We start from the raw sequence: 21,897 nt of genomic DNA, 5'->3' as shown, positions 1-21,897 counted from the left end.
CTATGCATTTATGTAAAACAAAATGAAATCCCTGAATATATAGTGCTTTGTTGTCTTCTGTGGGGATATTTTGCTTTTATAGCTCTTGATTTTCCTATGGTGTTATCTCTTGTCAAGACTATAGAAATCTCTCAATCCTGAACCTGCTATATAATGGATATCAGGTGAAAAATGTGAATTTCTGCTAGCATCCAAGTTAATAATTCAAAACAGTCAAGTGGTGCTAAGTTACAATATCCTACATTTGCCAAAATAGTTATGCATTGTTACAACTTTCATGAAGATGTTTACAATGCATTTTGTTATCGTAACTTTTGAATGTGTTTATACAGATATAGATACATTTATGATATGAATGATTGCTTTATGCATACATGTACACATACACTGGTATCACACAAAAGACCATTACAAATAGTTTAATTACATGTGATCTCAGAATAGAATATCCATCTTGAAAACAGATCATGATCCAAAAGGCAATTCGGGGAAACAAGGCAAGTATTTATTCTGTGACTTTGGAAGGAGGTGGTGTTCATCCATCTTCAGAAAATAGAGGATATAATTATATTATATTGGAGTATTTTTAATATGGCAGTACTGTGAATAACCACTCATAGAATGATCCTTAATTAATATAAAATCCAATTGGGGTTTGCTATAGATGTCCATCTTACCAAATGATGTTTAAGACCTGTAATTGAGTAGGTATGCTGGTATTTCAGCAAAGGCTCATCACAAGTCAGTATGAGATTCCTTTCCTGAGGTTCCTTCTTAATGTTGTTCTCAGTATATCCAGGCCTAACTACAATGAAATATTGTGTATTCCTAAAGCATAACAATGCTTTGCACAAACTTATTTTGACTGGGATCATCCTGTGCTCATACTGTTTAAAATTCCTGCTAAATTTCTCTGTAATGTCTGTTGCAGATGAGTTGCTTCTTTTGATTTCCTCTTGACATGGCACTTTTGCATGCATGTTTATCTGTTCTAAATCCCTGTGTCCTCTACACTATGAGTGTCTCTAAGTATGAAAGAGTTTTGATTTGTTTTTGTAACACTACTTGTTCAAGCCAGTGACCAGAACTAGATCAATGACTGTTAAATGAATGAGTGAATTAGTTGAATTTAAATACCCCATCAAAATTTTATTATTAAAAAGACAACCAAGTTTATAGTTACATGAAAATCACTTAAAATATTGGTGCTGTAGATAAGAGTTTGTGAATAGGTTCACTTGTGGCCTTTGCTCTATGAAGTATGTGCAAAAGAAACTCGTAGATCATAGAAGGGTCTACATTACATTTAACGTTAGATATAATTAAATTGCAAAACGTTTTAAAAATTACAGTGTACATTTATATCTATTTTATCACTTAATTTACATAATGGAAGCACATGTGCACACAAATACACACATATACATATATATATTACTGAGACAAGGGCCATTATTTCATATGATATGACAATTAAAATTGGAAGACTTTTTTAAATTTAGGATTCCAGAAGTTAATTCTCCTACTTAATTTTAATTTTATATTCATCAACCAATGAATTCTAGTATTCTATTGCTTAGTAGGTATCTAGGGTTAATAATACCACTTTTGGGGGAGAGCAGTACTGGGGATTAAAATCAGGGGGACTCAACCACTGAGCCACATCTCTACTCCTATTTTGTGTTTTATTTAGAGATAGGGTCTGACTGATTTGCTTAGGGTCTTGCTAAATTGCTGAGGCTGGCTTTGAACTCATGATCCTCCTGTCTCAGCCTCCTGAGCCACTGCACTCAGCAATAATATCACATTTAATATTTCAAAATAGCTAGAAAATAGAGATTTGAATGTACTCAACACATATAAATGATAAATGTTTAGGATGATAAATATGCTAAATGTTCTTATTTGATTATTACAATATGTATACTGAAAATATCATGGAATCTGAAGTTCAGATTAAGCTAATTAGATTTCTAATCTACCAATTTACATTCTATGTGGCAATTGATAGGATAATAAAGGGTAACATCTGAAGTAAATCGGAAATTCTCAAATCAACTAGAAAACAGAGAATGGGAAATATTACAAATATATTTTATTCAGCCTTCATTAAAGACACATTTTTATCTTGTGTCATGAAATTTAGTAATAAAATGATAGCTTATCTTTACTACATATTTATTAAACTAAAAAGGCAAATATGACTACAGAATCTATTCTTTCAGAAAAATAAATATTAAGTGACTTTTTTTTATTTTGAAGTTGGACATTTTGAAATAATTTTGGATTATGTACCTAGGAATTTACCAGAGTAGGTGAATCATTTGTGATTTTAAAAATCTATTGGTTATATTCTATGACAAAGTTATACATTCTATTTTCCTTTATTGGTTATTTTACATGGATATCTATGTTTATGGTTATAAGCATATATTTTTATAAATAATTTGAGTGTTAGCAGTTAGTATTTATAAATCATTTTGTAATTCTTCACAGGATTTTTTTTAATAAAACAGGGCTGACTTTTAATTGGATTTTATAAGTTTTCATTCTTTCTTCCAGTAATTTACAAATGACTTTTGCAATAAAAAGTGAGAAAATATTTTTTTATAATTGAATTACCTTACCAATATTTTCAAGAAAATTATCATTCCTAGAGGAAAATCAGCTTTGTGCATGCTGACTCATAGGAACAGAATATGTTAAGTTATGCCATTTTAAATATATCCCAAAGAACTAATACAGGATAATTACCCTCTTATGTGTGGTATTCAAGTAGCCATCTTTATACTACATAGTATTTATGTATTAGAAACATCTTAGCTCTGTAGAGCCTAACTTCTTTCTTCTTTCTTTGAATTTTACTTTTTTGTTTATGAAGATGTTAGTTATACATAATAGCAGTATCCAATATGATGTATTAAAAATGCACATAAAATAATTTTATTCTGTTTACTTCACCCTCCCACAGATCCTTTTTCTCTAATTTCAGGGTCTTCTTGATGATCCAACATAGGTTAGTACTCAACATAGTTTCCTTCGATTAAAAAGAAATTCCAGATTACATGTGTGTTTTTTCTTCTTTTTTCAAAGGAGCATCTGAGCATAAAGCTGTATTTACATACAAAATTTAAAACAGATATTTAAAAATCTTTCTGCTTAATCTCATCAACAAAGACAAACCAGTTAAGTCTTTGTTTCTAACCACTTACAATGTCAATTTTCCCTAAAAAATATTTATATTGTCTCTTTTCCCAAGTAAATACTCTTCATATAAGACAAATGTTAAATGAGTTGAAAAATGTAATGATCACATTAATCACAGCTTTTTTAGACTGGAGATCAGGTCTACTGAGGAAATATGCCATGTACTCATCTGGCAAAGTTACTGAAGTAAAGATACAATGTCTTTAAAAAAGCAATTAGAGTCAATACTGTCCTGGGAGGAAAAGGTATATTAAATGGGACAAGCTTCAGTGAGCCAAATTCCCTTTTATTATCCCCACCAAGTCTTCCTTTCTTAAGTTTACTTCAGTTAATCATTACTATTTTATGATGGAGTCTAAGGAATCATGTGCAAAAGATCACATATGGTGAATAAAATTATGGCATATTCAGAAACAAAAATATGAAATAATGAGATCTGTATGTCTATGATGCTATAATTCTAGCTCTGTTTGAAGATATTAAAAGAAAAAATCACTAATTAGGTAGGAGTTAGCAATATGAAAGTTTCACACATATTCAAAATATGATGAAAAGACTTTATTAGTATAGTACATATAATTTGATGCCTGAAGCACAACAGTGTGCCTTGCCTTACTTGATAACTCAAAAATTCTAACCTTCATATTGAAAAGTCAAGCAAAACTAACATTTTGAAGGTAGTTATGGTTTAGCAATTATGTTACTCACTTTGGGGAATCAGATTTTTCTGTATTTACATAAAAAATTTAAAACATTTTTAATTCCCTGCATTTGTGGCATCTCTTATTAATTTTTCCAGTTCTAAAGAAAGGTTCAAACATTAAACTTTCATGTCTGCATTTTGTTTTTATATTGTGGTTTTCTATATTTGTATGTACACACATATACATACATCTATATATCTATAAATAGGTACAAATGCATACAGTAAAGGAATTTTTGTCTTAATATTCTTAAAGAATATAGGTACTTATTTGTCTTTTCTCATGTAGGTATAAGTTCATAAGTTATTGTGCTTTTCTTGGTTGTGATTTGTAGTTGCTAACTTTTTTTTTTTAACAAACTGAGGTTTGTGATAACAATGTTTCACCAAAAGTATATACTCACTTCATGTCTCTGTGATACATTGTGGTAATTCCCATAATATTTCAAATTTTGTCATTATTATTATCTCTCTCATAGTGATCTGTGACAAGTGAACTTCAAAGTTACTATGATAATTGATTTGGAGTGACACATTGCAACCAATCTCACATATGCATAAGTTTTCTGAGTATGTTCTGACTGTGGCTGACTAGCCATTCCTTCATCCCTATCCCTTTCTTTGGGCTTCCCATTTCCCAGAGACACAACAATATTGAACTTAGGACAATCTATAACACTATAACCCCCATAAGTGTTCCAGTAAAGGAAAGAGTCACATGTCTTTCACTTTAATTAAAAAAGTGGAAATTAGTAAGCTTAGTGAGAAACATTCAAAGCCAAGATAAGAAGGAAACCAGGCTTTTTGCATCAGTCAATTTGTGAAGGCAAAAAACAAATTTCTTGAAGGGAATCTAAGTGCTGCTACTCCAGCAAACACATAAATGATAGGCAAATAGGATTTTTGCTAATAATAAGAAACTTTTTTTTCTGGTTAGAATAGGGGATCAAACCAGCCACACTGCCAAAAGCCAAAGCCTACTCCAAATTAAGGCCCTAATTCTCTTCAGTTCTTTGAAGGCTAAGAGACAAAGCTCTCCAGAACTAGGAGAGACTGTTTGTAAGGTTTGAAGAAACAAGTTGTCTTTATAACACAAAAGAGCAAGACAAAGCATCAAGTGTAATAAGAAGTTGCCAAGTTATTAGCTAAGGTAGTTGATGGCAGTGGTTGCTCTAAATAGCACATTTTTAGTGTAGATGAAACTGGCTTGTACTGAAAGATGATTTCATCTAGGATTCACACAGGTAGAGAAGAGAAGTCAATCCTGGCTTCAAAGCTTCAAAGACCAATTGTTCCCCTTTTCAGAGACTAAAGTAGCCGATGGTGTTAAGGGAAAGTCAATGCTAATTTGCCATTCAAGAAATTCTAGATGCCTTTAGAATCATACTACTCTACCTGTGCTCCATACATAGAACAATGGGGTGTGGATGACATTACGTGTGTTTACAACATAATTTATTGAATATTTAGGCCCACCATTGAGGACTATACTCAGAAAAAGTAAATTGCATTCGAAGTCTCATTGACAATGTATCTGATCATATAAGTGCTCTTATGGAGAAGTACAGTGGGATTACTATTATCTTTATGTCTCCTAAAAATAAATCTATTTGCCTACGAATCAAGGAAGAGTTTTTATTTTTAAGTCCAATTATTAGAGAAATTGTAATTTCTAAATCTATAGCTACCATCATTAGTGATCTCTATGATTAATCTCTGCAAGGTAGATTGAAAACTTTCTGGAAAGAATTCAACATTCTAAATGTCATTAAGAATATTGATAGGATTGGAATGTGGCTCAGTGTTTGAATGTTTGCCTAGCACACATGAGGCCCTGGGCTCAGTCCCTAGAACCACAATCCCTGCAATCACAATATTGATTCTTCATGGGAATTGATCAAAATACCAGCACTATCAGGAGTTTGGAAGAAACTGATTCTAACTTACCTCAGTGATGACTTTCAGGGGTTTAAAGACTTTAGTGAGAAAGCAGTTAATGCTATAGTAGTATTAACAAGAGGAAAAGATTTGAAGTTTAACCTGTATATGTAACTGAACTGTTGCAATTTCATGATAAAATTTTAATAGAGAAGAAGCTGCTTTTTAGTAGAGGGAGAAGCTTCTTAAAATGGAGTTGAATCCTGGTAAATAATGCTGTGACTATTGTTGAAATAACATTATGGGATTTAGGATATATATATAAACTTACTTGATAAAGCAAAAACAGAGTTGAGAGTATGGGTTTCAATTTCCAGGACAGTTATAATATGGGTAAAATGTATAAAACAATATCACATACTACAGAGAAATCTTTTCTGATAGGGAGATTTAGTAGATGCAGGAAACTTCATTACTCTCTTAGTTAAAGAAAATACCACTTTCACTGTAACCTGCAGCAACATGTGCATCTGATCAGTAAGGATCAAGCTGAGTCCTTCCATCAGAAAAATCCTAAGATTCCCTGAAGCCTCACATCATTACTAAGATTGCTGGCATTAAAGTAGTTTTAATTAAGGTATATACATTGCTTTTAGTCATAATTGCATACTCAATAGTCTATAACATACCGTAAAACCAATTTACAAAGCATAGAGACACCAAAGAATTTGTGACTTGCATTAATGAGATAGTACTACGTTATGGTTATCGTGGCCTGGAATTGAGCCTGCTCTCTCCAAAAAATGCCTATGATGACTTTGAGTTTGATTTCAGGAGAATGCTGGCTCCATGGGATAAATTAGGTAGCAGTCTCCTAGTTACAATTTCTTTGGAATATTTTGTCACTGTCATAATTTCCCTTTTAAATGTGTGGCAGAATATGCCAGATAATTCATCTCTTCTAGGGATACATTTTTGGGGGAGGTTTTGGATAACTTACAAATCACCTCACCAATAATATAAGGATTTTATTTCTTCATAATTTAGTTTTGATAGGTCAACATTTTTGAGAATTTTTTTTCATAGATTATAGAATTTTTTGGAATATAGTGGTTCATGGTACTCATGAAAATCTTTTCCTTTCTGTAACATCAGTAGTAATGTCCCAAATTTCTTTTTGATTGGAGTAGTTTGAATCTTCTTTCTTTTTCTCTCAATCTAAAATAATTTCAACTTTTTTGATACTTTGTTTTTTTTAAAATTTATTTTCATTTTTATTTTTTCTTTTTAATTATACATGACAGTAGAATTCATTTTGGTATATTTGTAAAAGCATGGGGTATATCTTGGTCTAATTTTATGGACCAAATATGAAACAATGGTCTCACCTCTTGAAGACCCAGATCTCTCAGCTCTTTGAAGGGATGGTATAAGAGCAAGTAGAAGCACCAAAATGCTTACCACTTTGAATGGACTTTTCTTAATTGAACATTTACTTAGGTACAGTAGACTATTGTTTATAGGTTGAGTTTATCAGATTTCAAGTTGTCTTCTGCTGTTTCTATGTGGAAATGAGCCTCTGGAGATTCCAAATCTGCCATTTTGTGAGTTGCATCTTTATTATGCATTTAAATCAAAAGTGTTCATAATGTGTTTTTTTCCTGATCAAAAAAAATCTTATTAATAATTTATTACATTAACTTAAAATACTACAAGTTCTGTTGTAGACATTTTGTGTTGTAGTTTTCTCTCTTCTTGCATTTCTATTTTTTAATGAAAATAATAATTAACAAGAGTGAAATAATCTTCCTGATAATTTTCTTTTTATTCTCTTAAGGAAAACAATAGAAAAAAAATCAGGTGCATAAATAATTATTAATATTTTACTGTAAAAACAATCAGGTGCCTGACATGAAAAAGACACTTAAGTAAGAGTGTTGAGGAAAGACATCATTTAGTATCCAAAATATGGATCTCAGTATTTTATAAAATATCTGAATAAAGGTATAGACATTAGTTCAAGAGACCAGAAGTTGGCACTTTCTGCAAAACTCTAAGAGACCCCTTCTTTTCAATAAATCCACCTCCTCAAGTAGGAATATCTGCTGTGGCTAATTGTGCTTGGATTTCTGTAGGCCCTGTCTCCTTGATTCTCAATACAGAGGATATGATGGACATTGCTATTCCTTTGCCACAGAGCTCAGAGTTCTTCAGTAGCTCTTCACTGCTATAGATCAGACAGGACATACCTACATACATGGTTGATGACTGTTAAAGCAACAATGGAAATTCTTGTGTTCCAGCTTGTATACACAATAAATTTTATTCAGTGTGAATGTACTTGGGAAGCATAATTATCAAATATTTTAATTTTCTAAAACTAGATCATTATGAAAAGAGTTGGGGATTGTTTCCTTACAAAATAACTTGAATAGTGTATTCCTGGATTTTGAAATTGTACATTAAATGACTTGAGATTTATCAAGAGGACTTATGTGTTCATAAAATATTCTTGACATCAACTTCTTCATTGTATCAAATAGGTCTATGATCAATTTTTTTCATTATAAAATCTTAAGGTGTGCAAATATATTATAGCTGTCATATATTTGTATATCATATGCATATAATATTTAATAATGTAATATATAATGCCTATAAAATATAATACACCTACAATACATCTGAATAGCGTATCTCCTATACATGCACAGACACACACATGCACACACTTATAAATTATCTTTTAATGCTCATATATATTCAATGACAGAATGCTAAATATACTGCTAGTATAGTTATAAAAATTAACATTAAGCATTTTTATAAAATCTGTTTCAAAATATTCTTTTAGTTATTACACTATAAATTTCCCTTATATTTTCCAATTTTGCATTAGTAGTCATATATAAGTGCATAGTCATAAATAAGCTCCTACTTTAAGTTCAATTATTTTTTAATTTGGAAATATTAGTAACTCTAAGCTCTTGAACAAATTTTAAAGACTGCAATGTCATTAATTCTTTTTTTTTTTTACATTTTTTTTATTGGTTGTTCACAACGTTACAAAGCTCTTGACATATCATATTTCATACATTAGATTAAAGTGGGTTATGAACTCCCAATTTTACCCCAAATGCAGATTGCAGAATCACGTCAGTTACACATCCACAATTTTACATAATGCACTAATAGTAATTGTTATATTCTGCTACCTTTCCTATCCCCTACTATCCCCCCTCCCCTCCCCTCCCATCTTCTCTCTCTACCCCATCTACTGTAATTCATTTCTCTCTTTGTTTATTTTCCCATTCCCCTCACAACCTCTTATATGTAATTTTGTTTAGCAATGAGTGTCTCCCTTCATTTCCATGCAATTTCCCTTTTCTCTCCCTTTCCCTCCCATCTCAAGTCTCTGTTTAATGTTAATCTTTTCTTCCTACTCTTCCTCCCTGCTCTGTTCATACTTGCTCTCATTATATCAAAGAAGACATTTGGTATCTGTTTTTTAGGGTTTGGCTAGCTTCACTAAGCATAATCTGCTCTAATGCCATCCATTTCCCTGAAAATTCTATGATTTTGTCATTTTTTATTGCTGCATAGTACTCCATTGTGTATAGATGCCACATTTTTTTTATCCATTCATCTATTGAAGGGCATCTGGGTTGGTTCCACAGTCTAGCTATTGTGAATTGTGCTGCTATGAACATCGATGTGGCAGTGTCCCTGTAGCATGCTCTTTTAAGGTCTTCAGGGAATAGTCCGAGAAGGGCAATAGCAGGGTCAAATGGTGGTTCCATTCCCAGCTTTCCCAGGAATCTCCAAACTGCTTTCCAAATTGGCCGCACCAATTTGCAGTCCCACCAGCAATGTACAAGTGTACCCTTTTCTCCACATCCTCGCCAGCACTTGTTGTTGTTTGAATTCATAGTGGCTGCCAATCTTACTGGACTGAGATGGTATCTTAGGGTGGTTTTGATTTGCATTTCTCTGACTGCTAGAGATGGAGAGCATTTTTTCATGTACTTGTTGATTGATTGTATATCCTCCTCTGAGAAGTGTCTGTTCAGGTCCTTGGCCCATTTGTTGATTGGGTTATTTGTTATCTTATTGTCTAATTTTTTGAGTTCTTTGTATACTCTGGATATTAGGGCTCTATCTGAAGTGTGAGGCGTAAAAATTAGTTCCCAGGATGCAGGCACCCTATTTACCTCTCTTATTGTTTCTTTTGCTGAAAAAAAACTTTTAAGTTTAATTAAGTCCCATTTGTTGATTCTAGTTGTTAACTCTTGTGCTATGGGTGTCCTATTAAGGAATTTGGAGCCCGACCCCACAATCTGTAGATTGGAGCCAACTTTATCTTCTATCAGACTCAGAGTTTCTGATTTGATATCAAGCTCCTTGATCCATTTTGAGTTAACTTTTGTGCATGGCGAGAGAAAGGGATTCAGTTTCATTTTGTTGCATATGGATTTCCAGTTTTCCCAACACCATTTGTTGAAGATGCTATCCTTCCTCCATTGCATGCTTATAGCCCCTTTATCAAATATAAGATAGTTGTAACTTTGTGGGTTAGTCTCTGTGTCCTCTATTTTATACCATTGGTCCACCCGCCTGTTTTGGTACCAGTACCATGCTGTTTTTGTCACTATTGCTCTGTAATATAGTTTGAAATCTGGTATCGCTATACCGCCTGATTCACTCTTTCTGCTTAGAATTGCTTTTGCTATTCTGGGTCTTTTATTTTTCCATATGAATTTCATGATTGCTTTATCAATTTCTACAAGATATGCCGTTGGGATTTTGATTGGCATTGCATTAAATCTATAGAGAACTTTTGGTAATATCGCCATTTTGATGATGTTAGTTCTGCCTATCCATGAACAGGGTATATTTTTCCATCTTCTAAGATCTTCTTCTACTTCTCTCTTTAGGGTTCTGTAGTTTTCATTGTATAAATCTTTCACCTCTTTTGTTAGGTTGATTCCCAAGTATCTTATTTTTTTTTGAGGATATTGTGAATGGAGTGTTTTTCCTCATTTCCATTTCAGAAGTTTTGTTGCTGATATACAGAAATGCCTTTGATTTATGCGTGTTGATTTTATATCCTGCCACTTTGCTGAGTTCATTTATTAGTTCTAGTAGTTTCTTTGTAGACCCTTTTGGGTCTTCTAGGTATAGAATCATGTCATCTGCAAATAGTGATAATTTAAGTTCTTCTTTTCCAATTTTTATGCCTTTAATTTCTTTCGTCTGTCTAATTGCTCTGGCCAGTGTTTCGAGAACTATATTGAATAGAAGTGGAGATAGAGGGCATCCCTGTCTTGTTCCAGATTTTAGAGGGAATGCCTTCAACTTTTGTCCATTCAGAATGATGCTAGCCTGAGGCTTAGCATAGATAGCTTTTACAATGTCAAGGTAAGTTCCTGTTATCCCTAGTTTTTCTAATGTTTTGAACATAAAGGCATGCTGTACTTTGTCGAATGCTTTCTCTGCATCTATCGAGATGATCATATGGTTCTTATCTTTAAGTCTATTGATGTGGTGAATAACATTTATTGATTTCCGTATGTTGAACCATCCTTGCATCCCAGGGATGAATCCTACTTGATCATGGTGCACAATTTTTTTGATGTGTTTTTGTATTCGATTTGCCAGAATTTTATTGAGGATTTTTGCATCTAGGTTCATTAGAGATATTGGTCTGTAGTTTTCTTTCTTTGAGGTGTCTTTGTCTGGTTTCGGGATCAGGGTGATGTTGGCCTCATAGAATGAATTTGGAAGAGCTCCCTCTTTTTCTATTTCCTGAAATAACTTGAAAAGTATTGGTATTAATTCTTCTTTAAAGGTTTTGTAAAACTCTGCTGTATACCCATCCGGTCCTGGGCTTTTCTTGGTTGGTAGTCTTTTGATGGCTTCTTCAATTTCATCTATTGATATTGGTCTGTTCAGATTGTCTATATCCTCCTGACTCAGTCTGGGCAAATCATATGACTTAAGAAATTTATCAATGTCTTCACTATCTTCTATTTTATTGGAATATAGATTTTCAAAATAATTTCTAATTGTCTTCTGTATTTCTGTAGCATCTGTTGTGATATTGCCTTTTTCATCCCTTATGTTAGTAATTTGAGTTCTCTGTCTTCTTCTCTTCGTTAGCATGGCTAAAGGTCTGTCGATCTTATTTATTTTTTCGAAGAACCAACTTTTAGTTTTGTTAATTTTTTCAATAGTTTCTTTTGTTTCAATTTCATTAATTTCCGCTCTGATTTTAATTATTTCTTGCCTTCTGCTACATTTGCTGTTGTTTTGCTCTTCCTTTTCTAGGTCTTTGAGTTGGAGTGTGAGCTCATTTATTTGTTGGTTTCTTCTTTTTTTGAGGAATGACCACCAGGCGATGAACTTTCCTCTTAAAACTGCTTTCATTGTGTCCCATAGATTCCGATATGTTGTGTCTGTATTTTCGTTTATCTCTAAGAATTTTTTGATTTCCTCCTTTATGTCTTCTGTAACCCATTGATCATTCGGTAACATATTGTTCATTTTCCATGTGATGTAGGATTTTTCCTTCCTTCTTTTATCATTGATTTCCAGTTTCATTCCATTATGATCAGATAAAATGCATGGTATTATCCCCACCCCTTTATATTTACTGAGGGTTGCCCTATGGCATAATATATGGTCTATTTTTTAGAAGGATCCATGTGCTGCTGAGAAGAAAGTATATCCATTTGATGATGGTTGATATATTCTATATAAGTCAGTTAAGTCTAGGTTATTGATTGTGGTATTGAGTTCTATAGTTTCTTTATTTAACTTTTGTTTGGAGGATCTGTCCAATGGTGAGAGAGGTGTGTTGAAGTCTCCCATAATTATTGTGTTGTGGTCTATTTGATTCTTGAATTTGAGGAGAATTTGTTTTGTGAATGTCGCAGCACCATTGTTTGGTGCGTAAATATTGATAATTGTTATGTCTTGTTGGTGAATGGTTCCTTTTAACAGTATATAATGACCTTCTTTATCCCTTTTGATTAACTTAGTCTTGAAGTCGATTTTATTCGATATGAGGATGGCCACCCCTGCTTGCTTACGAGGACCATGTGCGTGGTATATTTTTCCCATCCTTTCACCTTCAGCCTGTGTATGTCTTTTCCCATCAGATGTGTCTCCTGGAGGCAGCATATTGTTGGATTTGTTTTTTTAATCCATGATACCAGCCTCTGTCGCTTTATTGGAGAGTTTAAGCCATTAACATTCAGAGTTACTATTGATATGTGGTTTGAACTTCCATCCATGTTTGATTGTTTATCCTTTTTAAAAAAAAAAAAAATTTACTTTGTCTCTCCATGATTGTCTTTCCCCTTGCCCTCTGTCTTTACTGCGGCACTTCCCACTGATGGTTTTGGTTATTGTTTTTCATTTCTTCCTCGTGTAGTGTTTTGCTCAAAATGCTTTGCAATGCTGGTTTTCTGGCTGCAAATTCTTTTAACTTTTGTTTATCATGAAAGATTTTTATTTCGTTGTCATACCTGAAGCTTAATTTTGCTGGATACAGAATTCTTGGTTGGCATCCATTGTCTTTCAGTGTTTGAAATACATTGTTCCATGACCTTCTTGCTTTCAGTGTCTGTGATGAAAAATCTGTGGTTAACCGTATTGGTTTACCCCTAAATGTAATCTGTCTCCTTTCTCTTGTAGCTTTTAATATTTTCTCTTTGTTCTGTATATTGGATATCTTCATAACAATGTGTCTTGGCGTTGGTCTACTGTGATTTTGTGTGCTCGGTGTCCTATATGCATCTTCAATTTGTATATCTGTTTCCTTTTTTATTTCTGGAAAGTTTTCTGTAATTATTTCCTTCAGCAAGTTTCTCATTCCCTTGGTTTGAATCTCTGTACCTTCTTCTATCCCGATGACTCGTAAGTTTGGTTTCTTCATGTTATCCCATAGCTCTTGGATGTTTTTCTCGTGATTTTTTACCAGCCTTTCTGAGTTGGCTAGACTCTTTTCAAGATGGTATATTTTGTCTTCATTATCTGATGTTCTGGTTTCTACTTGCTCCACTCTGTTAGTGATACTCTCAATTGAGTTTTTAATTTGGTTTATCGTTTCCTTCATTTCTAGAATTATTGTTTGATTATTTTTTATAGTCTCTATCTCCTGATAAAGATGCTTAACTTCTTCTTTTATCTGTTTGTGAAATGCATTCTCAATGTGTTCTTTCGCTGCTTGAATTTGCTGTCTTGTATCCTCTTTAAGGTTCCATTCCATCTGTCTTAGGTGTTCCTTGAGTTCTTTATATGACCATTTTTCTGATGACTCTAGGTCCTCCTGAATATTTAGGCTGTCCTGCGTTGTTTGTACTCCTTTTCTTCCTTGTTTTTTGAAGCTGCTCATGTTGCTTCTTGTTCTGTTTGACTGCTGAGTTACTGTTTACTCCTATAAATTAGTTTGATGCTTGGGAGGAAAGGTATTTGAAGGGAAGGGAAGAAGTCTCTAAAGAGAATGAGAGTAGGCAGGTAGAATTCAAGAAAAAAGGGGGGATAAGAAAAATGAGAAGACTAAAGAAGAAAAAGAATAGAACTAAAAAAGAAAAAGATTAAAAAATAATAATAATAATAATTTAAAAAATTTAAGTTAAAATTAGTAGAAAAAAAAATTTAAAAAAATATTTTGTAAAAAAAAATTAATAAAAGAACAAGAAAGAAAAAAATGAAAATGAAAGAAAAACCTAAATCAAAAAAAAAAAAGGAGAAAAGAAAAAGAAAAAAAAACCTAATAAATGCAGTCTTAGAGTTTGATTAACTTCTCTTCCAGTAGATGGCGCTGTGCCCACCAGGTCAAGTTTCTCCTGTCAATACGCGGGAACCAATCACTGTGCAGCAGCTCCTCCCAGACTGGGCGAGTCTCCAATCCTGAGTGTCTAGGGCCTCCTCTTGTGTCTAGTCACTTCCCACTTTTTCTCTAGCCAGGCCCCTCTCACCACAATACTGGCTACACGCCAAGTCTGCTGCTCCCGGGAGCCCTGTTTTCATGAACGACTGGGCACACTCTTCCAGTTTGCCATTCCCTCAGACCCTAAGCTTGTAGAGTTTGGGGCTGAGAATCCTCAGCGGCTTTTACTTGCCCTCTGGTATCCACTTCCCGTAGGTGGTGCAAGAGACCTCAGCAGTCAGCCGTGGTGGGAGCGGTATTTCCGCTTGTGGGACCCGCACCACCTCTGATTCCCTCGGGCTGGCTGAAGCACTCACAGGAGAGCTGGGAGGTGCCCTTACGGGAGAGCTGGGAGGGGCTCTTAGAGTTTTCCCGATGTGTGGAGAGGCAAGGCTATGGGATCACACACCTGTTTCAACGCAGTTATCTCCTCCGCAGCAGTCTGATGACACGGTTTCCCTTTGCCGGGAGACTAATTCAACGGGTGGGTCCTTCTCTCCCAAGCCCCGTTTCAAACCTGTGGCCACTACTTATGAAGGCTCGGTAGGCATTTACCTTCGTATGATGAGAAGGGCTGACCAGTTGTTTCAGCGGGATGAATTAATGCCGAGTCATAGCTGTTTGTCTGCGGGAAGCAGGTGACCGGGAGTTTGAATTCAGTGGGTCAGAGCTCAGTGCGTGTTCTCGGATCACTTGGATTTTAAATTGTCGCTCATCTTATCAGCTGTTTCATATAATTCGGCAGTTCATTCTTGCGGTGAAGAGTCTGCTCTATGGTGCTCCACGGGAGGCGGCGCCAGCAGCGGCGGCGGCCGCCATTTTTTTTTAATGGTTTCCTTTTCAAAAAGTTTGAGATTAAAGTATACTTGCTCTGGAGTCAAACATTTATATTTCTAAATTGTTTTCTAAGTTTATCGAGTGACTGTGCCAGAGAGTATTCCAAGACCCAGAATATGTGAGGTATTGGCCTCCACACCAATTTGATGGGGATCAGGAACCAGATTCAAGTCCCTAAGCTCCTTCAACGTCACGGAACTAAAGCGGTGACTCCCCTCATTAATTCTTTTGATGTGACTTCACTTATTAGATTTTACTGCAAATCTCCTCATTCACATGATTTCATTGGCTCCAGCCAACTTGAGTGATTTTTAGTATTAAACATTATTCCAGTAGTTTTGTGAGCCTAAATTAAGTTTGTGGAACTGAAGACAGAAAATTTAACTTTTATTTCTAATTTGAATGTTTAAAATATAATCCCTTTTTGATTTCTTAATTTCCTGTTATTTTCCTCTGTTGTTGTTGATAAGTTTTTTAATATGATTATTTCAGTGAATAGCAAGAATTTTTTTTTTAAATAAGTAAAAAAAATCTTCACATTTGGTTCACTCAGTTTAGTTTTTTTTTTCTTTTTGTGAGAGAGAGAGAGAGAGAGAGAGAGAGAGAGAGAGAGAGAATTTTTAAATATTTATTTATTTATTTATTTTAGTTTTCAGTGGACACAACATCTTTATTTTTTTTTTAATTTTTATGTGGTGCTGAGGATCTAACACAGTGCCCCGTGCATGCCAAACAAGTGTGCTACCACTTGAGCCACATCCCCAGCCCCTACTTCACTCAGTTTAATACCATTGATGTTTATTATAAAATTTAATCATTTTATTTATTCTTTATTTTTTGGTTTGCATTTTAAAGTTTTCAAATTGTTTTCAACTTAGTTTTATAAACAGATATTGAGTTTTTGGTTATCAAAAATCATTTCAAAATTGCAATGAGAATTCAAGAAATAGTAACTGTTATTAGTTTGGGAGTTGTAGGCTTATAGATGACACTTGAAACTATAGGAATAAATATTACCAAGTTATATTTGCCTCAAAGGATAGCATTGCTCCTTTTTGTAGCCTCCATTTCTATTTTGAATACACTAACTTCAGGGGAAGACCCAGCAAAATTCAAAAACCCTTGGTTCAATATTCCTCTTTAATGTTGTATTCCATCAAGGTGAGACCTTGTTGAGATTCTGAAAAAAAAAGTGACATATATACACAATGGAATTTTACTCAGCATTAAAAAAGTACAAAGCCATGGCATTTACAGGTAAATGGATGGCATTGAAAAAGATAATGCTAAGTCCCATTTGTTTATTCTTGTTGTTAACTCTTGGGCTATGGGTGTCCTATTAAGGAATTTGGAGCCTGACCCCACAATATGTAGATCCTAGCCAACTTTTTCTTCTATCAGACGCAGTGTCTCTGATTTGATATCTAGCTCCCTGATCCATTTGGAGTTAATTTTTGTGGATGGCGAGAGAAAGGGATTCAATTTCATTTTGTTGCATATGGATTTCCAATTTTCCCAGCACCATTTGTTGAAGATGCTATCCTTCCTCCATTGCATGCTTTTAGCCCCTTTATCAAATATAAGATAGTTGTAACTTTGTGGATTAGTCTCTGTGTCTTCTATTCTGTACCATTGGTCCACCTGCCTGTTTTGGTACCAGTACCATGCTGTTTTTGTTACTATTGCATTGTAGTACAGTTTGACCTCTGGTATCGCTATACCTCCAGATTCACACTTCCTGCTTAGAATTGCTTTTGCTATTCTGGGTCTTTTGTTTTTCCATATGAATTTCATGATTGCTTTGTCTATTTCTACAAGAAATGCCGTTGGGATTTTGATTGGCATCGCATTAAACCTGTAGAGAACTTTGGGTAATATAGCCATTTTGATGATGTTAGTTCTGCCTATCCATGAACAGGGTACATTTTTCCATCTTCTGAGATCTTCTTCTATCTCTCTCTTTAGGGTTCTGTAGTTTTCATTGTATAAATCTTTCACCTCTTTTGTTAGGTTGATTCCCAAGTATCTTATTTTCTTTGAGGATATTGTGAATGGAGTGGTTTTCCTTACTTAAACTAAAAAGTTTTTTCTCAGCAAGAGAAACAATAAAAGAGGTAAATAGCCTACATCCTGGGAACAAATTTTTACCACCCACACCTCCGATAGAGCCCTAATATCCAGAATGTACAAAGAACTCAAAAAAATAAACAATAAGATAACAAATAACCCAATTAAAAAATGGGCCAAGGACCTGAACAGACACATCTCAGAGGAGGACATACAATCAATCAACAAGTACATGAAAAAATGCTCACCATCTCTAGCAATCAGAGAAATGCAAATCAAAACCACCCTAAGATACCATCTCACTCCAGTAAGATTGGCAGCCATTATGAAGTCAAACAACAATAAGTGTTGGTGGGGATGTGGGGAAAAGGGTACACTTGTACACTGCTGGTGGGGCTGCAAAACGATGAGGCCAATTTGGAAAGCAGTATGGAGATTCCTGGGAAAGCTGGGAATGGATCCACCATTTGACCCAGCTAATGCACTTCTCAGACTATTCCCTGAGGACCTTAAAAAAGCGCTCTATAGGGATACGACTGCATCAATGATTATAGCAGCACAATTCACAATAGCTAGACTGTGGAACCAATCTAGATGCCCCTCAATAGATGAATGGATAAAAAAAGTGGCATCTATACACAATGGAGTATTATGCAGCACTAAGAAATGACAAAATCATAGAATTTGCAGGGAAATGGATGGCATTAGAGCAGATTATGCTAAGCGAAGCTAGCCAAGCCCTAAAAAACAAGTGCCAAATGTCTGCTTTGATATAAAGAGAACAACTAAGAACAGAACAGGAAGGAAGAGCATGAGGAAAAGACTACAGTAAACAAAGACAAATGGGGGGAGAGAAAAGGAGAGAGAAGGGAAAGCACATGGAAATAGTAGGAGACCTTCAATGATACATAAAATTATAAGAGGTTATGAGGGGCAAGGGGGAGGGAAAAAAAGGGAGAGAATTGAACAACTGCAGGGGAGGTAGAGAGGGAAGATGGGAGGGGAGGGGAATGGAGGGGGGATAGTAGGGGATAGGAAAGGTAGCAGAATACAACAGTCACTAATATGGCATTATGTAAAAATGTGAATATGTAACAGATGTGATTCTGCAATCTGTATTCGGGGTGAAAATGGGAGTTCAAAACACAATTTGAGTCAAATGTATGAAAGATGATATATCATGAGCTATGTAATGCTTTAAATAATCAATAAAAAAAAGATAATGCTAAGTGAAGTCAGCCAATATCAAAAAAGCAAATGCAGAATGTTTTCTCTGATATAAGGAGGTTGATTCATAGTGGGGTAGGGCTGGAGAGCATGGGAGGAATAGATGAATTCTAGATAGGGCAGAAGGGTGGGAGGGAAAGGGAGGGGACAGTGGATTAGCAAGGATGGTGGAATGTGATGGACATCATTTTACAAAGTACATGTATAAAGACTTGAATTGGGTGTCAACATATGTTGTATACAAACAGAGATACAAATATTGTGGTAAATATGTGTATTAAGAATTGTAATGCAAAAAAAGTACATGTATAAAGGCAAAAAAAAGAATAGTGTTACCTTATATTAGGTAGAGGGAGTGAAAGGAGGGGAAGGCAGGGGATGTGGGGATAAGAAAGATTACTATCTAGACATTATTACTTTATGTATGTATGTGACTGTATTACCAATATGATTCTACAATATGTATACTCAGAAAAATGAGAAATTATTTCCCATCTATGTATAATATATCAAAGTTTATAAGTGCATTCTACTATCATGTATAACTAATTAAAACAAATTTTAAAAAAATTTAAAAAAGAAAAAAATTCCTCTTCAGGTTAGGATGCGTACTTAGAATTGATGACTGCATTCAAGATGTTGGGGGGAAAAACATAATAGTAAAGGTTTTAAAATCACAACCTTTCTATTGTTTTGTGGTGTTCAATCTAACTCATAATACATGATTTTCCCATAATTAGCACTATAGACAAAATATATATTTTTAGTTTTTTGGATCTGCCATTGTACATATTACTCTCTAATCCCTAACAAGATAACCCAAGATAATTTGCAAAGGAATTGAAGAAACTACTGGTTTATCAGATATTTACCTATTCCTGCTTTGGCCCTGGGTTATTTTCTCAGAAGGTAATGTGATTAGTATTTTGATAAACATCTACTTGTACAGTACCATGCTTTGTTAATTTAATGATGAGATTGGTAGGGTACTGCTTCCAGGGACTCTATGCTGCAGTTAGGCATGTTGTGGTCATTCTGAGCAAAACCACAGAGTATCATGGACGAGAAGTGGTATGAGGTGGATTGAAGGAAGGGCAACAGCAGTGCCCAGATTTGCAATCTTAAAAAAAGAATTTCTTGAAAATAATAAAAATATTTTTTTTAAAAAAATTAATGACTTATGGTGCCATGAAATAATAGCTATATTATGTATATTCCTGAAAATGTGTAATTATAATTTAGAATTTAATGGGAAAATATGAGCCCTCCCAAAGCCTAAGAAAGTAGTGAAGATAAAGAAAACAATTTTACTGAATAAACATTAAACCAAAATATGAATCTTATCACAAACAGTACATTAATAGATGGCAATGACAAAAATAAATATCACTTTTTTATGTAACCAAGCAGGTGCAACTTATTACTTACATGTTGACAAGATAATCAAGAATCACTCCTCAGTGAGAGGACATGGTAGTACCACTAACGTACAATAAATACTTCATCTTAAATATCATTGGTAATGTGGTAACAATGCTGTCAGTTAATAGGCCTGGTGACAGTATCTTTCTTATTCATTGCATTTTTTAATTCGTATATTATAGTCACACATAATATTGGGATTAATTTTGATATAACATTCAAGCAAGGAATATAATTTGCTCTACTTCAATCCCCAGGCTTTCCTGTTCCCTCTCTCTGTTCCGTTTTCCCTACTGTACAGGTCTTTATTTACTTATAGATTTTTTTTATTAGTGCTTTATAGATATACATAAAAGTGAAATTCCCTGTGGTTTAGTCATATATTCACATAGGATAGTTTAGTCAATTTTATTCCACCATTCCTTTCTTCTCCTGTCCTTCCTCCCACCCCCAGCTCAATCCCCTTGCATTTTAAACAAGTGACTCTCAGATCCCTGATAAAGATATCTCCTTGACTGTAAAGCTGACAAGGGGCTCATTTAGCTTTCAAAATGAGTTTAATGCATTTCAAAAAGAAACAAAAATGTCTTACAGTTACAAATTTTTTCAAGTAATGTTCTAAGAAGTGAACATGTGTCTCCCCTTATTTTGAACACAGAATTAAGTCTTCTCTTTCACATTTCTCTTTGTTTTTATATATCCAGATATAAAACGAGTTGAGAATTTATACATATATATATATATATATATATACATGTATATATATACATGTATATATACATATATCCTAAATCTAATAAACAATTGGCATAATTACATAGTTATATGTGTGTTTATATTTATACAATTATGTAACTACACATGGAGATATATGTGTTACACTTACTGATTCAATACTAAAATATGCACACTTAAACTCTGCATTAATTTGTTAAATACACAAAGTTGGGTATTTAGGCAATAAAAATTATTTTTCTCACAGTACTGGAGGCTACAAGTGCAAAATCAAGGTGTTCATAGGCTTCTTTTCTCCTGACACCCTTTCTCTGTGGCTTGCAAATGGTCACCTACTTTTTATGTCCAAACAAGGTTTTGATTTTTGATGTCTCTATGAACTAATTTCTTTTTCTCATATGGACAGGAGTCATATTACATTAAGAAATATCCTAATGACCTTATTTAAATTTAATAACTCTTTAAAGACCTGTCTCTAAATATAGTCACACTGTGAAGTGATTAGGATGAGTGTGTCAATACATGAATTTCAGGAAGATGACATTCTGTCCTAAAATGGAAATATACATAGATATATGTGTCTAGTGTGTTTGAGTAGGTATCAGAATGTATGTATGTGCTTACTGAAATTGCCATCTCTTTGTTTTATTTGTGTTAACTCTCTTGAAAACTAGATAACAGTAGTCTAAGGTAATTTTGGCAACAGTAAAAATGTTGATGAGGCTACACTTCAAAACTATTCATGACAAAAATATATTTTATTCTTTGGTTTATTTTCTTCCAAAAGAGCAGAAAGTAAAAATACTGTGGATGTGCTGAAGATTGTACAACACAGGATCTATGAACTATGATTCTTGTGAAACTTATTTAAATATATTTATTTTTG

General features: G+C 34.0%; 1 protein-coding gene across 3 annotated transcripts in view; it reads left to right on the top strand.

Annotated features, from left to right (window-relative positions):
* The window catches only part of CDH18 (cadherin 18), a gene marked incomplete at both ends in the record, with an annotated part of 309,905 nt that overhangs the window by 180,688 nt on the left and 107,320 nt on the right, over positions 1-21,897 (top strand). The window lies entirely within an intron of this gene.

This window comes from Spermophilus citellus (genome assembly GCF_964194105.1).
Source record: "Spermophilus citellus genome assembly, chromosome: 1".
In the NCBI taxonomy this organism is placed as follows: Eukaryota; Metazoa; Chordata; class Mammalia; order Rodentia; family Sciuridae; genus Spermophilus; species Spermophilus citellus.
Note: the sequence above shows the minus strand (reverse complement) of the source record. Positions and strands in the feature narration are given on the sequence as shown.